General features: G+C 41.1%; 1 protein-coding gene across 1 annotated transcript in view; it reads left to right on the top strand.

The window, feature by feature from the left end:
* Nucleotides 1–2,496: 2,496 nt before the first annotated feature.
* GNAT3 (G protein subunit alpha transducin 3) overlaps nt 2,497–20,886 on the top strand; it is an 85,331-nt gene continuing 66,941 nt past the window's right edge. Inside the window, exon 1 of the mRNA XM_017880440.1 lies at nt 2,497–2,620. The gene's annotated coding sequence lies outside the window, so the exon portion shown is untranslated. The remainder of the gene's footprint in view (nt 2,621–20,886) is intronic.

Here is a 20,886-nt window from a genome sequence, read left to right as displayed (position 1 = left end):
TATTATAATATATATAATTTATAATATATAACATAATATTATAATATATTATATATATACACACACACACAGGCGTAAGAATGAGGAACACACACACACACACACACACACACACACATCACATCGCTTTCATCATAGGAAAGAAGATGTATTTCCAAATCGTGGGAAGAAAAATAGCTTTCCTTGACCCTTTCTGACTGTCCCTTGAGTAGTCATTCCCATGGAACAAGAAAGACAGTGATTGATTTCAGCTGTGCTAATAGCTTTTGGCCTGTGACTGAAGCCTCTCTTTTCCTTTCCTTTCTATTTACAGTTTTAAAATAGCTCAACAATGTGACACTGTTCTTTAAAATTCTGAGAAATGAAAAGTGAAAAGAAGGGAATAACACAGAGAAACCAATAACATAGATAAACCAAATAAACAAATTTATTTAATGAGTTAACTTTGTAAAAGTGCCAAAATAGCTAATTTTTAGAAGTATAGCTAATGTGGGAATATGAGACACTGGGATAAGTTTTTGGAGAACTTTGAAATCACTTACATTCTGTCAGCTATCTATCAATCTGCCTATTCTACTCATTAGCAGAATTCGTCCTGCCTTGAGAATATTGCCTACAGAAGAAGAAAGTCAAGGCTAAACTAGAAAAAAGTTGAGCAATAGTAGGAGATGATTCATATTGTCATTTAACACAATGCTATAATCTGCATTCTCAGTAGTTAAAAGCATTAACAATAAAATTCTGAAAGTAAGACTTTCTCTTTACCTGTGAGAAATAATCTAGAGAATACTAGCACATCAGTTAGAAAGACAATTCCACAAATATCTGGAAAAAACCGGTATCAGTTAGGAAGACAATTCCACAAATATCTGGAAAAAACTGGTAATAAAGAAATATTTCAAAAATTAAAAAAGGTCTTAGAATTTGACCAGCACTAATCTAAAACATAAAACCTGAAATAAATACAGTAACTTGCAAGCAATTTGCAAATTGTCATCAAAGCCTCCTGTGAGAAAGATTTCCATTTTCACTAATGCATATACATAAAAAGACTATATCCTTTTATATGGGTTTATTCTAGATGATCACTGGAAATTTAAATAAATAATCACTTCTTTTGAAAAAATAGTTAAATAATGCAAAAGATAAATTACTTAGTTTTATAGAAGAATTTCATTAATGGCAATAGGTTGGATATGCAAATATTATGAAACACCCAATTATTTACTTTTGTTCACATAACTGTATATAAACGCATTTCTGTGCAGCAGAAACTGATATAAATGATTATCATGTAATTACACTTAAATACACATAATTTCTTATTTACTTTATAATTATTCCCCAATACTCTACCATCAGCATTCTGTCCTCCTCATTCTATGAATACTCTCCGTGTCTTTGTATTCACATATAATATGTCTTAATCCATTCTGGTTGCTATAAACACACACACACACACACACACACACACACACACACACACCAAAAACTGGTAGATTTATAAAGAGCAAACATCTAATCCTCACAGTTCTGGAAGCTGGGGACCCCAAAATCAGGGCACAGGTGGATTTGATGTCTGGTAAGGTCACTTCCTCATAAAAGAAGGCTTCTTGCTGTGTCTTCACCTGGTAATAGGGGCAAAGAATCACCCTGGAGCCTCTTTTGTAAGGGCACTAAGGCCATTCATGAAAGCTCCGCCCTCGTGACCTAAATACCTCCCAAGGCTCCAACTCCAAATACTCTTGCTTTGGGGATTAGGTTTCAACATATACAATTTGGGGTATATAAATATTTAGACTATAGCAGTGAGCAAGAAATAAATCATTATTTCAAGTCACTGAGTTTCGGCATTGTTTGTTAATGCAAGTATGACTTGTTCCATTTTGACAGATGCAGAGCCATACAATTCTATTAAATCAATAATTCCAAGAGAAAAACATTCCAAAAAATTAATGTTCATATCTTAGGGCCATGTTTAACCACATTCAAAGCAAAAACTTTATTTTTTCAAGAGAGCAAAAGAATACTCATTTCAACACAGAAACCACTCATTCTTTAAAAAAAATTTGAATGTCTCTGATATGTCAGGCATTATGTCAAGATCCACCGCTACAACGGTGAATAATATTTAACATTTCTAGTCCTTTTGGAGCCTAAGTTTGAAGAGTTAAAAATTAAATTACTCAGTTTTATGTATTCATGAATGTTATTAGCATGGTAAGCCAAAAGTTTTAGGGGAAAACGTAAGAGAATATTTGACCTAGTCTAGGGTAGAAGAGAGGGTTTTAAATTTTTTATTTTAAGAGGATAAGACGTCAAAGTTGCCACTTGAAAGATTAGAAAGAGCTGTCCAAATTGGGGGAGTTTAAGGCAGTGAGGAAGTACAAGGCATAGGGAACAGTTTGTCCAGTATCCTAGAGTGCAAACAAAAAATGTATATCTGTGAGGCTAAGATGCTTAGTGTGACTAGAGAGGGAGTGTGGTGTTAGAATTTCCTGTTAGTGTCACAACAGGATACTTATGGAGAATTCTAACAAGGTCTCAGCCAACCCTACAAGAAGCTCTGGGATGGTGACCTGAAAAGAGACTAGAAGTTATACAAGAGCTGGATAATGCAGTAAGTAATAAGGCAAACTGCTGCTGGCTGAATTGAGAAGCCAAGTCAAGCAAGCTTTCAATCTGGCAGCCTGCATGAATGATGTGTGTTTGTGTGTGTGTGTGTGTGTGTGTGTCTTCCCCAAGGTATGTGTCTGAACACGTGCAGTTAACTTACGATATTCCTTACTTGTGAGTTACTTGGAAAACTGTTAATGCAAGCAAAACCATAGATGTGCTTTTCTCCAAGGACACTCAAGGAGTGTCATAGTGAAGGAAGATGATGAGAAGAGTGTAACAATAAATAAGATCAATTGGTTTCAGAAGAAAATGAGTGGTAGGAAGGCCACTTCTCAGTAAACTGGACATTTACTGTTGTCAGTTGTGACACCCGTTTATTATTCTGCCCAATTGCTCCCATTTCGTGTCCTCCTTTCCGTATCTTTACATGCTTCTGAGTCTTTACGGCCTTCTGCTCTAATTTTTAGCAAGACTTGCTTTTACAAAGTGATCTTTAACCCATTCACTGCCAAGTGGAAACAATAATAACAACACAAATGACTTTAGTTTCTGGAATACAACATTCATTGGGAAATTTATCTAAGGTTATTTAAAAGTATATTTCTCAATACCTTAATTTTTGTGTGTGGAGGAAATGGTGATCCTTTGATCAGACAATCTAATAATCTTCTGTCCTCAAAATTATTGTAAATCACAAGTGTGTCCATGTGGCTTTGGTGAAATCACTGTGTGCTAAATACTCCATGTGAATCAATAATAATATATTCTAAACATATTGAACAGGAACTATAAGAAAATATGAAACCAGTTAATATGCTACTATAATAAGTCAGGGATGAACTGTCTGAACAAAAGCAGGAGAAATATGAATGGAAATGAGCCTTAGGCTATAGAGAAATTATAGAGTTAAAACTAGAAAGATCATTTCCTCAAATGTGGGAATGAAGTGAAAATGAATGATACATTGGGCAGTTGAGTCAAAGTACTATTTAACTCATAAAATGCAGTGTGAACATGTTTGGTGGAGGTGGTAGTGGTGGGGTGGTGGTTGTCTGCTTTGGACATACTTGGCTTAAAGTATGTTTCTGATGTGGTTCTCTGGGAAGCTGACTATAAAACAGGATAACATGAAGGAAGCTTAGGTTCAGCACCTGTGGGGGAAGTGACAGCAGCAGAATTACACAGAGAAGGGCTGCAAATGGGCTTCAGTGCAGTAGTAACAAAGTCTCAGCCAACTCCACAGGGAGCTCTGAAGCTGGGATGGGCCTTCAGTTTTATCCCAATTTGAGGCACCAGTCATTGGATGTAGGCTATCCCTCATAGAAGTATGTGACCACGGGTAAGGTAGATATTTTTGGCTAAGAGAAATTTCTAGAGAGAAATGACAGCTCTCTGCTGTTAGCATTCTAGCAACTGGGGGGTGGGGGAGGTAAGTCCAGTCTTGTCTGGCTGGGCACAGCATCCATAACAGGATACTGATGGGAAAGTCTAACAAACCTGTCATTAGGCTACTCAATATAAAAGAACTGTGTTGGAGATATAATCATTGTTAATTATTTAGGCAGGTGCTATCAGGACAACTCTTTTTGGCACAGGACAAGGAAGAATACAATTTTGAACAACTGCCATGTGCCTGTTCACTCACTCGCAACAACAGATTTTGACATCATCATGTGTAGATAAGAAAACTTAAGCCCAACAAGTTCTGTCTGACTTTCTATCACCCCATTTTGCTTACTAAGAAAGCTTTGATAACTTCCATTTTCAGGGATAGAATAGGTCTGAGTTATGGTGTTCAGTCTAGTGGAAGAGTTTGGATGAAGTGTATTTTGAAAATGGGAAGTTCTGGGAAGCCTCTGAGTTTTAAGAAAGAATGTGCCAAGAGAGGAGAAGAAAAGAACTCTTAAAATGAGGTAGAATGATGCAAATAACAATTTTGCTCACTTCACATTAGGGTAACTCTCTCTTTAAACGGCTTGGTTTTAGGTAAAATAAAAGCCAATTATTACGCAGTAATGTCAGCTGCCCATTCTATGCAAACTCCAAGGAGGATAACAAAGACTTTCTCTACATTCTCCCAGTGGTTTGTTGTTGCCCATTGTAGGAAAAGGTTGGGTTTGTACTACTTCTTGAAGCTGAAACAAAGGAAGGTCAATCTGATTCTTACATATTTTGCATCCGACTCAAATTGTTTGAGTCAACAAATAACAAAATATAAATTTAATTGACTGCTAGATCCATGCACACCTAGAAGGAATGTTCTATTTTACATTGCACAAATTTTCAATTTTAAAATAAATACACTCTGATATCCTGAAAATGCATGAGATTTATGATGATATTTCACATTTTAGGACAAAGAGCATGTTTTGATAAATAATTCAAAAGTCCTGGGAGATTTTGCCTGGAACAGCAAAGAACATAACAGAAATGTGATAAGATATAGGATGAGGAGGGTATATTAGAGTCATATAGCAGAGAGATGAGAATGTCAACCTCCAAAACCATGGGGGTTTTTAAAGGGGGCATAGGAAAATATACTTAGCCGTATTATGGAGACTGAATGGGAAAAGTGACAGCAGCTGGCTAGAAAAACTATTACCATGATCTAAATAGAGTTCATCATGGCTCGAAACTGAAGATGAAGAGTTCCATATTTATTTACTTTGCAATTTGGTGTCATCCCAGCCTTAATTCTCTCCCCATACTTCTAAAACATACTTCACTTTTAGAATAAAGTAATGATCTCTCCCTTGAGTATTAGTCATGAATTTTCAAATGCCTATTATACGTTTTCTTATGGAGACCCTGCCATCATATCAAATCAAACAAATAAGTGTTAGTCTTATTATTTTGTATTTCAAATGTGTTTCCCTTTACCCCCAATCTTGTTCATTTATATTAACATTATCCCAATTTAGAATAAAAAAGAGGCCTTACTATTTTATTATATTACAATACCATAGCAAACTCACCGGCATGATTACTTTTGCTTTACAGATGAGCTGAGTATATGATTAAATCCACAAAACCAGGGAAGACACAATTTGAGCCCAAGACTCTCTGACTCCAAATATAGTGTTCCTTTCACAGCACCAAATTTTCATTCCATGTTCTTTTCCCATGAAGCATCTATTGTTATCTTTTTCTTGATACTATTTCTAGTATTTGGACATTTTAAAATTACTTTCCCATATTCAGTTCAGTACCCTAATTCTCATTCTTATTTTCTAATTTTTAAATATTGTAATATAACTCTTACTTGATTCTTTATTTCCATTTTCTTTTCTGTCTACGTATGTAGTATGGCACTGGTATATTTTTTTCTTAAAACGCTGCTTCTACTTGGCCATTCCCTTCCTCAAAAATATCTATTAGCTCCTTCCAACATGTACCATAATCCCTTACCTTGGAATTTGATGCCAGCCACAATCCTATTTGAATCAATTTTTTAAATATATATTTGTCTTTTATTGCTCTTACACACACACAGTTCTCAAATCAAACTGACCTCTTCATGGTAATTCACCACACTGTCTCTCAATCTCACCTATGTCTGTGGAGATTCCTGCCTCAAGATCTCAGGACATGCAGTTTTCTTCAACTGGAAAAATCATAAATGTTACTCTATATTGGTCTTCCAAGAACCATACTAGGAGTTTCTAATATTCAAAAGAGCTTTGTAAGTCTCTAATTTTATAAGGAAGGAAAATAAAAATTTTCACAAGATTACATAATAACCAAGAAAATAGTATATCCAGGGATGGGTACAGAGGAAAGACCACGTGAGGACACAGTAAGAAAGCAGTTATCTGCAAGCCATGGAGAGAGGCCCCGGAAGAAATCAAAGCTCCCAACACCTTGAACTTGGATGTCCAGCCTCCAGAACTGTAAGAAAATCCGTCCCTGTTGTTTCAGCTACCCAGTCTGCGGTATTTTGTTATGGCAACTCTAGTAAACTAATATATGCCAGTATTTTTGGGGTTTTTGTTTGTTTTTGTTTTTTGACAGAGACTCGCTCAGTCGCCCGGGCTGGAGTGCAGTGGCGTGATCTCCGCTCACTGCAAGCTCCGCCTCCCGAGTTCACGTCATTCTCCTGCCTCAGCCTCCAGAGTAGCTGGGACTACAGGCGCCCGCCACCACGCCCGGCTAGTTTTTTGTATTTTAGTAGAGACGGGGTTTCACTGTGTTAGCCAGGATGGGCTCGATCTCCTGACCTTGTGATCTGCCCGTCTCAGCCTCCCAAAGTGCTGGGATTACAGGCTTGAGCCACCGCGCCCTACCTTATTTTTGTTTCTTTATGTTAAAGTCAATATTTATTGAAGTTGACAGATTAAATGTACCTAAAACAATTTAATTTCCACCAAATATTTTAAGAGCATTCATTTCTCCATATCATAACCAGTAACTGAACTTATTAATCCTGTTTTTGGCAAATGTGGTTGTCCTGCAATTCAAACATCCTCAGTATTGCTGGTATAAGTATGAACTATGTCTCCTGACAATATTCTCTCCATCTTATTACCTAAGGAAATTCATGAAAGGTTCGAACATAAATGGCTATGGACTGACTGACTCCATTTGTGCTGCTATAACAAAATACCACAGACTGGGGAATTATAAATAAAAGAAATGTATTTTCTCACAACTCTGAAGACTGGCAAGACCAAGATCAACGTGCCAGTAGGTTTGGTTGTTTGGTGAGGGCTGTGTCCTTTAGAGGGAGGAACATTGTGTCCTCACTTGGCAGAAGGTAGAAGGAAAAGTGAAAGGTGCATGAAGCCTCTTTTATAAGGGCCTTAATCCCATTTACCAGAGAGAAGCCCTCACTGCCTAATCAGCTCTGTATTGTTGGGAAAAAGCTGAATGTTGGGGAAAAATACTAAGGCAGGGCTTGCACGTCTGACATAGTATCCTCTGGAATGTGTCTGGACTTGCTGACTCCTTGCTTCTAGCCCTCCTAGGCACCTAGATTCATTGTATTCCTGTTATCTCAAGTAGCAGAACATGTTCCATAGAAATGTTAAACCGTCACAGCTGTAGATCATGCACCTGCCCTTTTGACCCCTACATCCTCACCACCTGTTTCTTTGTTGGATTACCAATAAATAGTGTGGGATCCCAGAGCTAGGGGCCTTCACAGCCTCCACAATGGCGATGGCCCCCTGGTCCCACTTTACTTCTCAAACTGTCTTTTTCTCAATCTTTTGACTCTGCCGGACTTCATCGCCCCCACAACTTGGTGTTAGGTCTGATCACCCCAACACTGTATTATTCTATTTTCATGCTACTGATAAAGACACACCCAAGACTGGGCAATTTACAAAAGAGAGAGGTTTATTGGACTCACAGTTCCACATGACTGGGGAAGCCTCACAATCATGGTAGAAGATAAGGGGGAATAAGTCACATTTTATGTGGATGGCAGTAGGCAAAGAGAGAGCTTGTGCAGGGAGACTCCAGCGTTTAAAACCATGAGATCTCATGAGACCCACTCACTATCACGAGACTAGCATGGGAAAGACCCACCCCCATGATTCAATAGTCTCCCACCAGATCCCTCCCAAAACAAGTGGGAATTATGGTAGCTACAAGATGAGATTTGGGTGGAGACACAGAGCAAAATCATATCATTCTGCCTTGGCCCCTCCCAAATCTCATATCTTCACATTTCAACACCAATCATGCCTTCCCAGCAGTCCCCCAAAATCTCAACTCATTTCAGCATTAACTCAAAAGTCCACAGTCCAAAATCTTATCTGAGACAAGGCAAGTCCCTTCTGCCTATGAGCCTGTACAATCAAAAGTAAGTTAGTTATTTCCTAGATACAGTGAGGGTACAAGCATTGGGTAAGGACAGCCATTCCAAATGGGAGAAATTGGCCAAAACAAAGAGGCTACAGGCCCCCTGCCAGTCCAAAATCCAGCGGGGCAGTCACATCTTAATGCTCCAAAGTGATCTCCTTTGACTCCATGTCTCACATCCAGGTCACACCGATGCAAGAGATGGGTTCCCATGGTCTTGGGCAGCTCTGCCCCTGTGGCTTGCAGGGTACAGCCTCCTTCCCAGCTGCTTTCATGGGCTGGCATTGAGTGTCTTCAGTTCTTCCAGGCACATGGCGCAAGCTGCCAGTGAATCTACCACTCTGGGGTCTGGAGGACAGTGGTCCTCTTCTCACAGCTCCACTAGGCAGTGCTCTAGTAGGGACTTTGTGTGGGGTCTCTGACCCCACATTTCCCTTCCATACTGCCCTAGCAGAGGTTCTCCATGAGGGCCCTGCCCCTGCAGCAAACTTCTGCTTGGGGATCCAGGGGTTTTCATACATCTTCTAAAATATGAGTGGAGGTTCCCAAACCTCAATTCTTGACTTCTGTGCACTGGCAGGCTCAACACCACATGGAAGCTGCCCAGGTTTGGGGCTTGCACCCTCTGAAGCCATGGCCCGAGCTCTGTATTGGCCCCTTTCAGCCATAGCTGGAACAGCTGGGACACAGGGCACCAAGTCCCTAGGCTGCCCACAGTACGGAGACCCTACCCTGGGTCGGGCCCCCAAAACCACATTTTTTCCCTAGGCCTCTGGGCCTATGATAGAAGGGGCTGCTGTGAAGACCTCTAACATTCCCTGGAGACCTTTTCCTTATTGTCTTGGGGATTAACATTTGGCTCCTCGTTACATATGCAAATTTCTGCAGCCAGCTTGGATTTCTCCTCAGAAAATGGAATTTTCTTTTCTATTGCATTGTCAGGCTACACATTTCCCAAACTTTTATACTCTGCTTCCCTTATAAAACTGAATGCCTTTAGGAGCACCCAAGTCACCTCTTGAATGCATTGCTGCTTAGAAATTTCTTCTACCAGATACTCTAAATCATCCCTTTCAAGTTCAAAGTTCCACAAATATCTAGGGCCAGGGCAAAATGCCACCAGTCTCTTTGCTAAAACATAACAAGAGTCACCTTTACTCCAGTTCCCAACAAGTTTCTCATCTCCATCTGAAACTACCTCAGCCTGGACTTTATTGGCCATATCACTATCAACATTTTGGGCAAAGCCATTCAACAAGTCTCTAGGAAGTTCCAAACTTTCCTACATTTCCTTGTCTTTTTCTGAGCCCCCCAAACCCTTCCAACCTCTGCCTGTTACCTAGTTACAAAGTCGCTTCCACATTTTTGAGTGTCTTTTCAGCAACACCCCACTCTACTGGTACCAACTTACTGTATTAGTCCATTTTCACACTGCTGATAAAGACATACCTGAGACCTGGTAATTTACAAAACAAAGAAGTTTAATTGGACTCACAGTTCCACATGGCTGGGGAGGCCTCACAGTGACAGTAGAAGGCAAGGAGAAACAAGTCACATCTTACGTGGATGGCAGCAAGCAAACAGAGAGTTTGTACAGGGAGACTCCAGTTTTTAAAACATTGGATCTCATGAGACCCATCAACAATTACGAGAACAGCATGGGAAAGACCCAACTCCTTGATTAAATCATCTCCCGCTGGGTCCCTCCCACAACACGTGGGAATTATGGGAGCTACAAAATGAGATTTGGGTGGGGACACTAAGCCAAACCATATCAACCTCATAAAGAGCCTGCCTCTTAATACTATCCCATTGGTCAAACCTGAATTCAGGTGGTGACACATTTGAACCATAGCATGGTGGGTGTATTCACTAAGCCACTTATAACTAATGATGTAACATTTTTCTGGTTCCAAACTCTACAGTTTATCAATTAGTATGGGTGATAAATGGATATATACATAATTTAAATAAATCAAAATAAGTTTCTTAAACAGATATATTGTTTCTTAAAAGATATATTGTTTCTTAAACAGATATATTGTTGAGTATTGAGTCACTCAATTCTGGAGACTAAGAAGTCCTACACAATCTGTTGCCTGCAAGGAGGAGATCCAGAAAAACTGGTGATGTATTTTGTAGGCATGAGAACCAGAAAGCCAGTGGTGTAGATTCTAGACAGAGTCTGAAGGTCTAAGAACTAGGATTACTGATCCTAGTTCTTAGAGAGGAAAAGATTGATGTTCCAACTCAAACAGTAGGCCAAGATCCCCTTTCTCCTCCTATCAGTTCTGTGCTTTGCCATGATGGAACTGTTACACAAGCAAGTTTGCTAATCTCCTGCAAACAGCTGCTGTTAGCAATTCCGATGGGGGAATAATGGGCCAAGATTTTTGCAGTTCCACACTTCAGCATAGAACTCTAAAAGTCTAACAGTGCTAAATTTCAGCATGGCTCTTCACAGCATTATGAAGTTACTTTTTCTAAGTAAGAGGAAAATATATTTCATTAATAGTTTGTTAGCTTGATTAATAACAAATATTTAGACATGTAGTACATGTCCCTCAAATGACACTCTAGCTGAAAATGTTATAGGCCTGGCTGGATTCAAGAATTAATTTTCAATATATTTTTAAATTGACCAATCACCAGTATTTGAGAAACTGAATCACCCTCTTCTTTTATAAACCTTTTCATTACTTGGCTTCTAGGAGAACAATACATTCTCCTGACTTTTTAATTTTCGTATTAGCTGCAACTTCTTAAGCTCCTTTAAGTTATCTTGGACACAGTCTTTGGAATTCTTTTCTTTTCCAGTTTTACATAATCTCTCAATTATTTCAGCTCCTTTTGTAGCTTTAAAGGCCATCAATTGCTGATGACTCCCAAATTAGAGTCTAGTCATGATTCCAAACTCTAGTCTCATACGTGAGATGGACAGATTGAACACTTAATTTAGCTAAGAATTATTTCAAACATATTATATTCAAAATTGAGGTATTGATTTTCTGCCTTAGTCCATTTTCTGTTGCTATAACTAAATACCACAAACCACAAAATTTATAAAGAAAATATGTTTATTTAGTTCATAATCCTCAAACTGGAAATTCCAAGAGTGTGGAATCAACATCTGGTGAGTGCCTTCTTGCTGCATCATAACATGGCAGAGGGCATCACATGTGAGACAATAAGAGCAAGGGAGCCAGAGAGAGCTCGTTTTGAAGGCAGAGGGATTAAGTTTTCAATACATAAACTTTTGGGGGACACATTCAAACCATAACAGTTTTTCTTCTCCAAATCTGCTTGCTACAGTCTTTCCCATCTCAATTGTTTTGAATTTAAGGCAGTTCATAAATATCTGTGTCTTTAGGGTTAGTTACTGGTGATTTCTTTTGTTCCTTTGTGCCATGTTTCCCTGATTTTTCTTGATCCTTGGTGTCTGCACATTTGAAGAAGTAGGGACATTTTTAGTCTTTGCAGACCGGCTTTGGGAAAATCCTTCACCAGTGAGCCCATCCAGAGATTCTGGGGAAGGGATGTAGTATGGTCTGTGATCAGGCTTACTGCCTGAATGCTTAGTTGATTGGTTCAGCAAGTGAGTGGGCCTGCCAGGTCCTATGGAGAATGGCCTGAAGCCTGGGTTTACAGGGGCTGACCTGGCACCAAGATAAGACATGAGCCTGAATCCACAGGGGCTGGCTTGGAGCCTGGCTCTGTATGGGTGATCATGGAGGTTCAGTCCACAGGGACTGACCTGACCCTACAGTCTAGTGGGGTGGGCCAGATCCTTGGTCTACTGGAGCAGGCCTGGACATTGGATCCACAGGAACCTGAGACCAGCCTGGTGCTGGGGCGGGTATACAGTCTGAGTTCTGGGGGCCTGAGATCGTGAGTGCTGGCCTGGAGTCTGGGACTTTTGAGACCTGTCTGGAGACAGATCTGTGAGGGCTAGATTGGAAGGTGGCTGGGTGGGCCCTGGCCTGGAGGCTAGGTTTGTGATGGCTTCCCTGGGTCTGAGGTTGTGAGAGTGGCCTAAAACCTGGGACCACAGGGTTAGTCTTGGAGCCTGACTTCCTGGGAGCCAGCTCAGTGCTAATACCTACTGGAATGGACCTAAACCTTAAGTTTGCTGGGATATGAGGCCACAGGGGCTAGCCTGGAGGGTGGGGCTACAGGAGCTGGCCTGGCACTGGGCAGGCCTGGAGTCTATGTCTATGAGTGCTGGCCTGGTGACTGAGACCAGGGGTATCAACCTAGACCTGAAGTGGGGCTGAAACCTGGAGCTATGTGAGATAACTTTATTCTGGGTTGGTATGAAGGCTGAGGTGGGCCTGGAGCTTGAGGCTACAGGGACAGAACTGATGCTTGGGAGGCCTAGAGACTATACAGCTATAACCAGGACTGCAGGTACTGGCCTGGCGCTGGGGCTGATGGGACAAGCCTAGTGAGCGAATGGACCTGGAAGCTTGGTCTGAGGGCACCAGCCTGGATGGTGGTGGGGGACTGGCCAGTGCTCAGTTTTATTGAGGTGAGCCTGATTTGGGGGTCCAAAGCAAAGCCTTTTGCTTGCTTTTCTTTTCTCCCATTTGGAGGGTATCTCTCTCCACTCTGTACAGCCTGGGGTTAGGGGAGGGGTGGTGATGGGTAATATAAAACTGTGTTTCCTACTCTCTTTGATGTGCCTTTTCTTATTTCTATGCTATACCCAGGTGCTGTAATCTTTCTACCTGGTTTCTCCAGCACTTGTGAAGGCATGTTCATTCATGGATAGTTATTCAAATTGATGACTCTGCAGAGGGGTGAGCACTGGAAGTTCTACTCCACCATCTTGCTGCTATCCAGTCTCCTTTTACCCCAATATATAGCACATTCTTCCTTACAATTACTCAGGCTCCTTTCTTTTGCTCAAACCCCACATCTTTTAGCGAATCCTGCCAGTTTTACCCGTCAAAGTTACCAAAAATCTCACCGATTCTTAACATTGTGATCCTCTTGCCTACATTATGTTGTCTTCACCTGGATTATTGCAAAATTTTTCTAATTTTTCTGTTTCTGCCCTAGATCACTTCAGGGTATCTTCAACACGTTCATATCAGTTTACTCCCCTCCTCAACACCCTGCAATGTTTTTCAGTCTCTCACAGAGAAAAGCCATAGTCCTGACCTAATCTAAGAGGCCCTCAGCAATCTGGACAGCCCACACCTGTGCCCACTAATGCTTGCTCCATCCTTCCTTCCTTCCTTCCTTCCTTCCTTCCTTCCTTCCTTCCATCCATCCTTCCTTCCATCCTTCCTTTGTTCCTTCCTTCCTTTCTTCCTTCCTTCCTTCCTTCCTCCTTCCTTCCTCTTTCTTTTCTTTTCTTTTTTTTTTCTGATGGAGTCTTGCTGTTGCCCATGCTAGAGTGCAGTGGCATGATCTTGGCTCACTGTAGCCTCCCCCTCCCAGGTCCCAGAGATTCTCCTGCCTCAGCCTCCCAAATAGCTGGGATTACAGGCACCCACCACCATGCTCGGCTATTTTTTTTGATTTTATTTTTTGTATTTTTGTATTTTTAGTAGAAACGAGGTTTCACCCTGTTGGCCAGGCTGGTCTCAAACTCCTGACCAAGTGATCCGCCCGCATCGGCTTCCCAAAGTGCCGGGATGACAGGCCTGAGCCACTGCGCCCGGCCTCTACCTTCCTCATGTACCACTCTTCCTACACCCATTCTACCCCAGACGCCCGGATTCCCTTGCAGTTCTCCAAACACACTAGGCAAGTGCCTGCCTCACAGACTTTGCAATTATTATTTTCTTGGCTTAGATTTGTCTTTCTCCTGATGTATGTGTTTTTCATTTCCTAATTTATTTAGTGTCTTTGCCCAAATGTTACTGGAGTTAATATTCTGCTATACCACCTAGAACCCCTTTCATGACTAAGACACTCATTCTTACAGCTACTGGAAGTATTAGCAGCTGAGTTCCCCTCCAGAAATCGTCCTTAACAGAAAGGACTTCCCTGGCCAGGGTTATAACTCGTACCTGAGGGCAGCCACATCCAATGACTTGGATAACAGGAGCGTGAGGGTTCACGCTCCTTTCAGTTTTAATGCTGAAGAGTTTTTCCAGTTATAGACTCCCTTTAGAATCAGCAGAGGACTCTCTTGCACCGCCACTGTAGTTCAACTGTTTCCGCTGCCCGTCTTTTTCACTCCATGCAGGTATATAGGCCGATGGTGTATCTTATCACTCTCCCATGTTATGCAAATATCTGTCTTAGATTCTGTTTCCAGGAAACCTAATCTAAGAGAGTTGGCGCCAGGAGTGGTCCTAGGATGCAGACTCTAAAAAGGGATATTGAAACCATATTATCCAACCCGAACCCCACCCCTCAGCCAGCTGGGCAATTAGGAACTCATTACTACTCGCAGGTGTGCTACTTGTAGTTCCTGATTTGCAGTAGCAGAACAATTTTTTAAACTTCATTGATAGTGACCTAAAATGGAATCTGAGTAAGAGGCAATGATGGGGCAAATTTCAGAGTTTGAGAGGTGTAGGGAAAGTGGAAATTATAAGAACTATAGCACTGATGACTGTTGCTGAAAACTATCAATTCACTAGAGAAAGACAACGGAAGGCCAACAGTGGTTAATCACTAATTTAATATAAAGTGTAAAAGCCAGAGGGCCTTTTTGGCTGCATAAAAACAAGCATTTATCTCCTTCAGTGGAGAAGAGGCTTGAAAACATAATGATTAGGTGCAGGACTTAATGAGAAAGATAGCAAGTTCCAGAGAGGACTGAATTTTCAAGCTTGTTAAATCTACTACAAGAAGATGAAGGTCTTCACAGGGAAGGAGTGGGGCCTTAAGATTTAGAATAAGGATGCCTGGGCTGATGTATCAAAAGATTGAATTCTTAAATTCCCCTGGACCCTTTGGGCTGGAAGACGTGGCATACTTCCTTTTTAAAGGCTAGTAATCCCTCTTGCATGAAGCCAATGCCCAGGCCCTTGTCTCATAAGATAACATGCACTTTAAACCTTAGTGGGGATCCATGTTTTCTTCTCCTTCTGGAGAACAAGTTAATAAGTATAATCTACTTACACTATACCTAGCCAGGGAAGTTCTGGACCTGCTAACAGAAGAAAGAGACCATGTACCACCATATACCAAAAGAGCTGCAGGAGCCAATGTGAAATTTCAGGAAAGATACTGAATTCTAAGAGTGCTAAATTAAAGGAAGGTAACAAATACAGTTGGATAAAGGATACATATCAGAGAGAAGCCCTTTTTTGTATCAGATTCAACACCCTGAGAGATAGCATTAATGTTTTCTATGATGACTCTTGGAAGCCTGAATATAGTATTATACTATGACAAATGGCAGAAGAAGGCAGCAAAAGACTCAGTTGACATATTAGAAAGAATAATATTAATACATAAGGCTGGAAAATAAATGACTTCAACAAGTTGCCAGAAAGGTTTATGTGTACTAAAATTTAAAAGGAATCCACTAGTGAGAGGGGTTGAAGCCAGGGTTGATAATAGAGAAAATAGTAAGAGACCTCGTCTTGTAACTGAAGGCCGGTTCCGCTGCTTGCCGCTTGCAAAGCCAATGAACAAGAAGGAAGTGCGGTGGAAGGAAAGTGATTTTATTCTTGAGCTAGTAGTGGGAAAATGGTCAAGTCTCTTGTCTTAAAGAAACCATTTCAGGCCGGGTGCGGTGGCTCTCACCTGTAATACCAGCAGTTTGGGAGGCTGAGGTTGGCAGATCACAAGGTCAGGAGATCGAGACCATCCTGGCCAATATGGTGAAACCCCATCTCTATTAAAAATACAAAAATTAGCTGGGTATGGTGGCACGTGCCTGTAATCCCAGCTACTTAGGAGGCTGAGGCACAAGAATTCTTGAACCAAGAGGAGGAGGTTGCAGTGAGCCGAGATTGCGCCACTGCACTCCAGCCTGGTGACAAAACGAGACTCTGTCTCAAAAACACAAACAAAACAAAACAAACCCCCAAAAAACCATTTCAAAAGTTTGGGCTGAGGACAGGGATTAAAAAAGGGGAAGCGTGACATGGGAGGCATGCAGGAGTTGTGTAGAGTATAGGGGCTGTCTGGTTTGCTTCAATGCCTATTTTGAGTTTTTGCCCACCTGAAGTGCGACCTGGTGTCATCTTGACAGCTACCGAGCTGTAGATTATCCAACTTGAGCCAATCTTTACATGGAGGAGAATTCCGCAGCTGGGCCTTCATGCCTGGTTTATTTTAAATTAGCCCCTGGAATTTCTTAAACATATAGTTAGATGTGTGCATTGTGTAAGTTTAACAAACACACAGTTAGATAAATGTGCATGGGCTAAAGGAGTGTACGGGAAAGAGACAGGAGTGCAGTTTCATAGTACATTTCAAGGCCATATTTTAAGACTAAGGAAAATATTTTTATAGTTTGTTTCAAGGTTACATCTTGAGACTGGGGGAAAGGAGGAAAGAAAAAATAATTTTTAAAATGTGCTTGAAGCTACACTACTTGATGAAAGTGTTTCTGAACACCTAAGCATCATTTCAAAGCATGGGGATAATACGATCTCCAAATAATAGAGGCCAGGTGCCAGCATTTAATTATGATAACTGAAGTAAATATAATGTGGTCATAAGAGTCAAGATCAGAGCAGCAGCCAGGAGATCTGGACTTGTAGAGACCTATGGAAATGATTGGTAGAATTGATCAGTGTTCTTAGAGCCAAAATAAATGAGCTGCTGATATGAGTATTGCTAAATACAAATAATCAGAAGCATCAAGGGGTAATCATTAGGGGGCTAAGGGTAGCCAATCAATAAAATGGAAGCCATCTACAGGTCAGGAAGAGGTTTCACAAAAAATCAACCCACCTGTACCTTTATCTTTTACTTTTAGTTTCCAGACCTGTGAGAAAAAGAAATTTCTGCTGTTTAAGTCACCCAGTATGTGGTATTTTGTTATGGCAACTTTAGCAGACTAATACATCATCCAGTAAAATAAATGAAACCTTGTTGCACCCTAGAGGAAATGATACACATTGTTGTCAGCATAAATATATGAAGGACTTAGGAATAGTGGACCCCATCATATCTTATTTAATTTAGGGGACTAGCTGTACAAGTCAAACAGATCCTGGCAGATGACAAAGTACTGCTACAAGTGGAGCTAAGTAGTAACCTTAATTGCAGTTGCTTTGCCCATTGTGGCATCTTTGCTAGAGCAAATTAACAAAACTTCAAGTACATAGTGTGTGGCCACTGATTTAGTGAAAATCTTTTTTTCCACTCCTATCTGGAAGGAGAAACAGAAATAGTTGTATTCATGTGAGATAAATGGCTGTAAGCATTTATGGACTCGTCCTGATTTATATTAACATTCTCATACTGTGTCATAAATATTCCAAAGAGTCCTGAACTGTATTAACATTCCTCAGCACACTGTATAGATCCACTGTATTGATAACATTATGTTAATGATACAAGATGAGCAAGAAATGACAAGTATATTTGGAAACCTTGATAAGACACATTAACTCTAGAAGATGGTCAAAAGCCCTAAAGAGATTCAAGGCCTTGCCAGATCAGCAGAGTTTCTAGGAGTCCGGTAGTCTGAAACATGCCAGGGCCTTTCTCTAAAATAAAGAGCAAATTATTGACTCTTGTACCTAATCAAACACCACTTGTAAGTTTCCTTGAGTTACAAAGACAGCATATTCCAGCTCCACCTTATTGATAAAGGTGACACAAAAGGCTTCCAGAACAAAGATTTCAGCAAGTTTAGGAAGTCATACGAGAAGTTCTGCAATATGAGCGACTATGTCCCAGTAGAGTTACAGTACTAGAGCTGGGTTTCTTAACCTCAGTACTATTGACATTTCTGATCAGATAATTCTTTGTTGTATGTGGCACAGGGGTGAGGGGGTGGGGTGGGGTGGAGTGTCCTGGGCATTGTAGAATTAATGGAAAGCTCTGTTGGAGAATCATAAGGCAGAACCATAAGGAGCAAAGTGATGCCATCTATAGCAGAAATATATACCATTTGGAAACATTATTTTTATGTTACTGAGCTTTGGTGGAATTGGACTATTGGAAAATAGGACATCAGGTGACCATGTGATCAGAGCTACTCATCAGGAGATAGGTTTCATAAGACCCACCAAATCATAAACTTGGGTGTGCTTAACAGAAATCCATTGTTCAGTCAGAGTATTATACCTGGGATTTGGCCCAAAAGAGGGCACAAGTAATCTGAATAATCAAGTGACACAGTCACCAGTGCTCCTCCCTTAGCTGACATTTATAGCCAGGTAATGAAGGAGGAAAAAAGCCAAGCTAAGCTCACAGGTGGCTCAGCTTGAGAGACAAGTATAAACAATAATGAAACAGCTGGTGTGTCATTTGCCTTCTTTGGGTGTAACCGAAAGTCACCTGTGAAAAAGAAAGCCTTCCAATGAGTGGACCTGTGGTAAATACACCTGGTTATGCACTTTGTGTGAAAAAATAAATTACTCTTAAAACAAAACAGGCCTGGGTGGTAGTTCACGCCTGTAATTCCATCACTTTGGGAAGCCAAGGCAGGAGAGTCATTTGAGGCCTGGAATTCAAGACCAGCCGATTAACACAGTGAGACCCCACTTTTTAACAAAAAATTAAAAAGTTAGCCAAATGTGGTGATGCACACCTGTAGTCCCAGCTACTCGGGAAGCCAAGGCTGCAGAGTAACTTGAGCCCAGGAGTTTGAGGCTGCAATAGCCGTGATTGTGCCACTGCACTCCAGGCCAGGCAACACAGCAAGACCCTGTCTTAAAGAAAGAATTAAAAAAAGAATACAACATAAAATGTATGTATGGATAGCTGTGAATGAATTGGCTGGATGCTCTGGATCCTGGAAATGTAATGACTAGAAGGTGAGGGACAAAGAGTTCTGAGGAAGAGAGTGAATGAACCTGCTGAAGGTTTGTAGGGCGTGTTAACACCCAGTAATGAGCATCCAGCATGGAAGAGGCTTGGAGTAACCAATAGGCAGACACAAAGATCCCCAGTGCTAGACGAATGGGCTTAGGAATGGAGTAGCCATGGTGGCAGGGATGGAGGTTATGCATGAGCCTGACAGCATGACCTCCCACTTACCAAGGCTGACATAATTACTGCCTCTGCCAAATGTTCTACCTCCCAGCAACAAAAATTAACTGATTCCCCTATAGAGCACAATCCCGTCAGAATACCAATCATTTGTCTCTACTCTGGAAGAGACAGACATCCACTTTGACTGGTTGTAACACCCTCCTGGGGTTTAGAGACTATTTGATCTACTGACCCAGACAATGGACTCAATTTGTAGAAAAGGAGACATAACAGTGGACCTATAACCAGGGGATCTACTTGTCCTATTTCATGTGGCACCAACCAGAATCTGTCAGCTTGGAAATGACAGTCATCCTGAGGATACCATATATATTCTAGATGCATTTTAAAAATGATGCAATGCTTGTGTCCCTAAGGTCACAAGGGACACACCTGAGAATTATGGGATGGAAGTAGAAGTGACCTCACTTACCATCTTCCCCAGTGTCCCATGTGGGGAATCTGTGCTTCCTACGTGTACAAAATTCAACTTTGTGGGATCTAGCTCTGGTTTCCAGAAAGGCAATCCTTCCACCAGGTGCACAATAAGAGTCCTATTAAACTATAAATTACAGCTGTCTTTTTATCACTTCAGGCTTCTTTGTGCCAAGAAACCAGCAGGCAAGGAAAGTAGTCACCAACCAGGTGTGAACAATTGACCCTAGTCATTAGGAGCAGGACTGACTACTGTTACACAATCACATCAGGCCAGCATACACGCGGCCCCTAGGTGACCAGGTGAGATGTTTATTGAGAATTCCCTGCTCAACCTTAATAGTAAACAGCAAGGGCAGCAGCCACAGGCTGATAAGTGTATGATGCTCAGGGGCCTGCAATTCACCATGAAAGAATCTGCATCATCTCAACAGATAAGTCACATACACAAGTACAAGTGTTAGTAAGATGACCACCCTTTTCCCAGTTTTCCATGGCTTTCCTAGATTTAGCACTAAAAATCTCACATCCTGAGAAACTCTGTAGTCCCAGTCCCAGTGTTGATTTGCCCATTTTAAAAGTAAAAGTCCCAAGTCTCAGGGACTCTTTCAGTTCTGGAAAAACTTGGAGAGATGGTCACCCTAGGTGTTAATGTAGGAGAAGGAAACCTCGCATGGGTCGAAGAATAGGGAGATGATGAATCACAGTTGCAGTTTTGAGACCAGCAGCATTGACAAGGGATGTTAGTTTGAGTCACTGAACACCTTCTTGTAAGTTTCCTGAGGAAAAAGAGTAATTGCAGTCTTTGGGCATGCCCAGATGTAGTGAGTGTACTCAACTTACTTGCATCCAAGTAATACAGGAGGTGAACTGTAACAAAAGCTCAAGTACTTTGCCCATAGT

The sequence above is a fragment of the Rhinopithecus bieti genome, unplaced genomic scaffold (assembly GCF_001698545.2).
Source record: "Rhinopithecus bieti isolate Rb0 unplaced genomic scaffold, ASM169854v2 scaffold_11291, whole genome shotgun sequence".
NCBI classification, from domain to species: Eukaryota; Metazoa; Chordata; class Mammalia; order Primates; family Cercopithecidae; genus Rhinopithecus; species Rhinopithecus bieti.
Note: the sequence above shows the minus strand (reverse complement) of the source record. Positions and strands in the feature narration are given on the sequence as shown.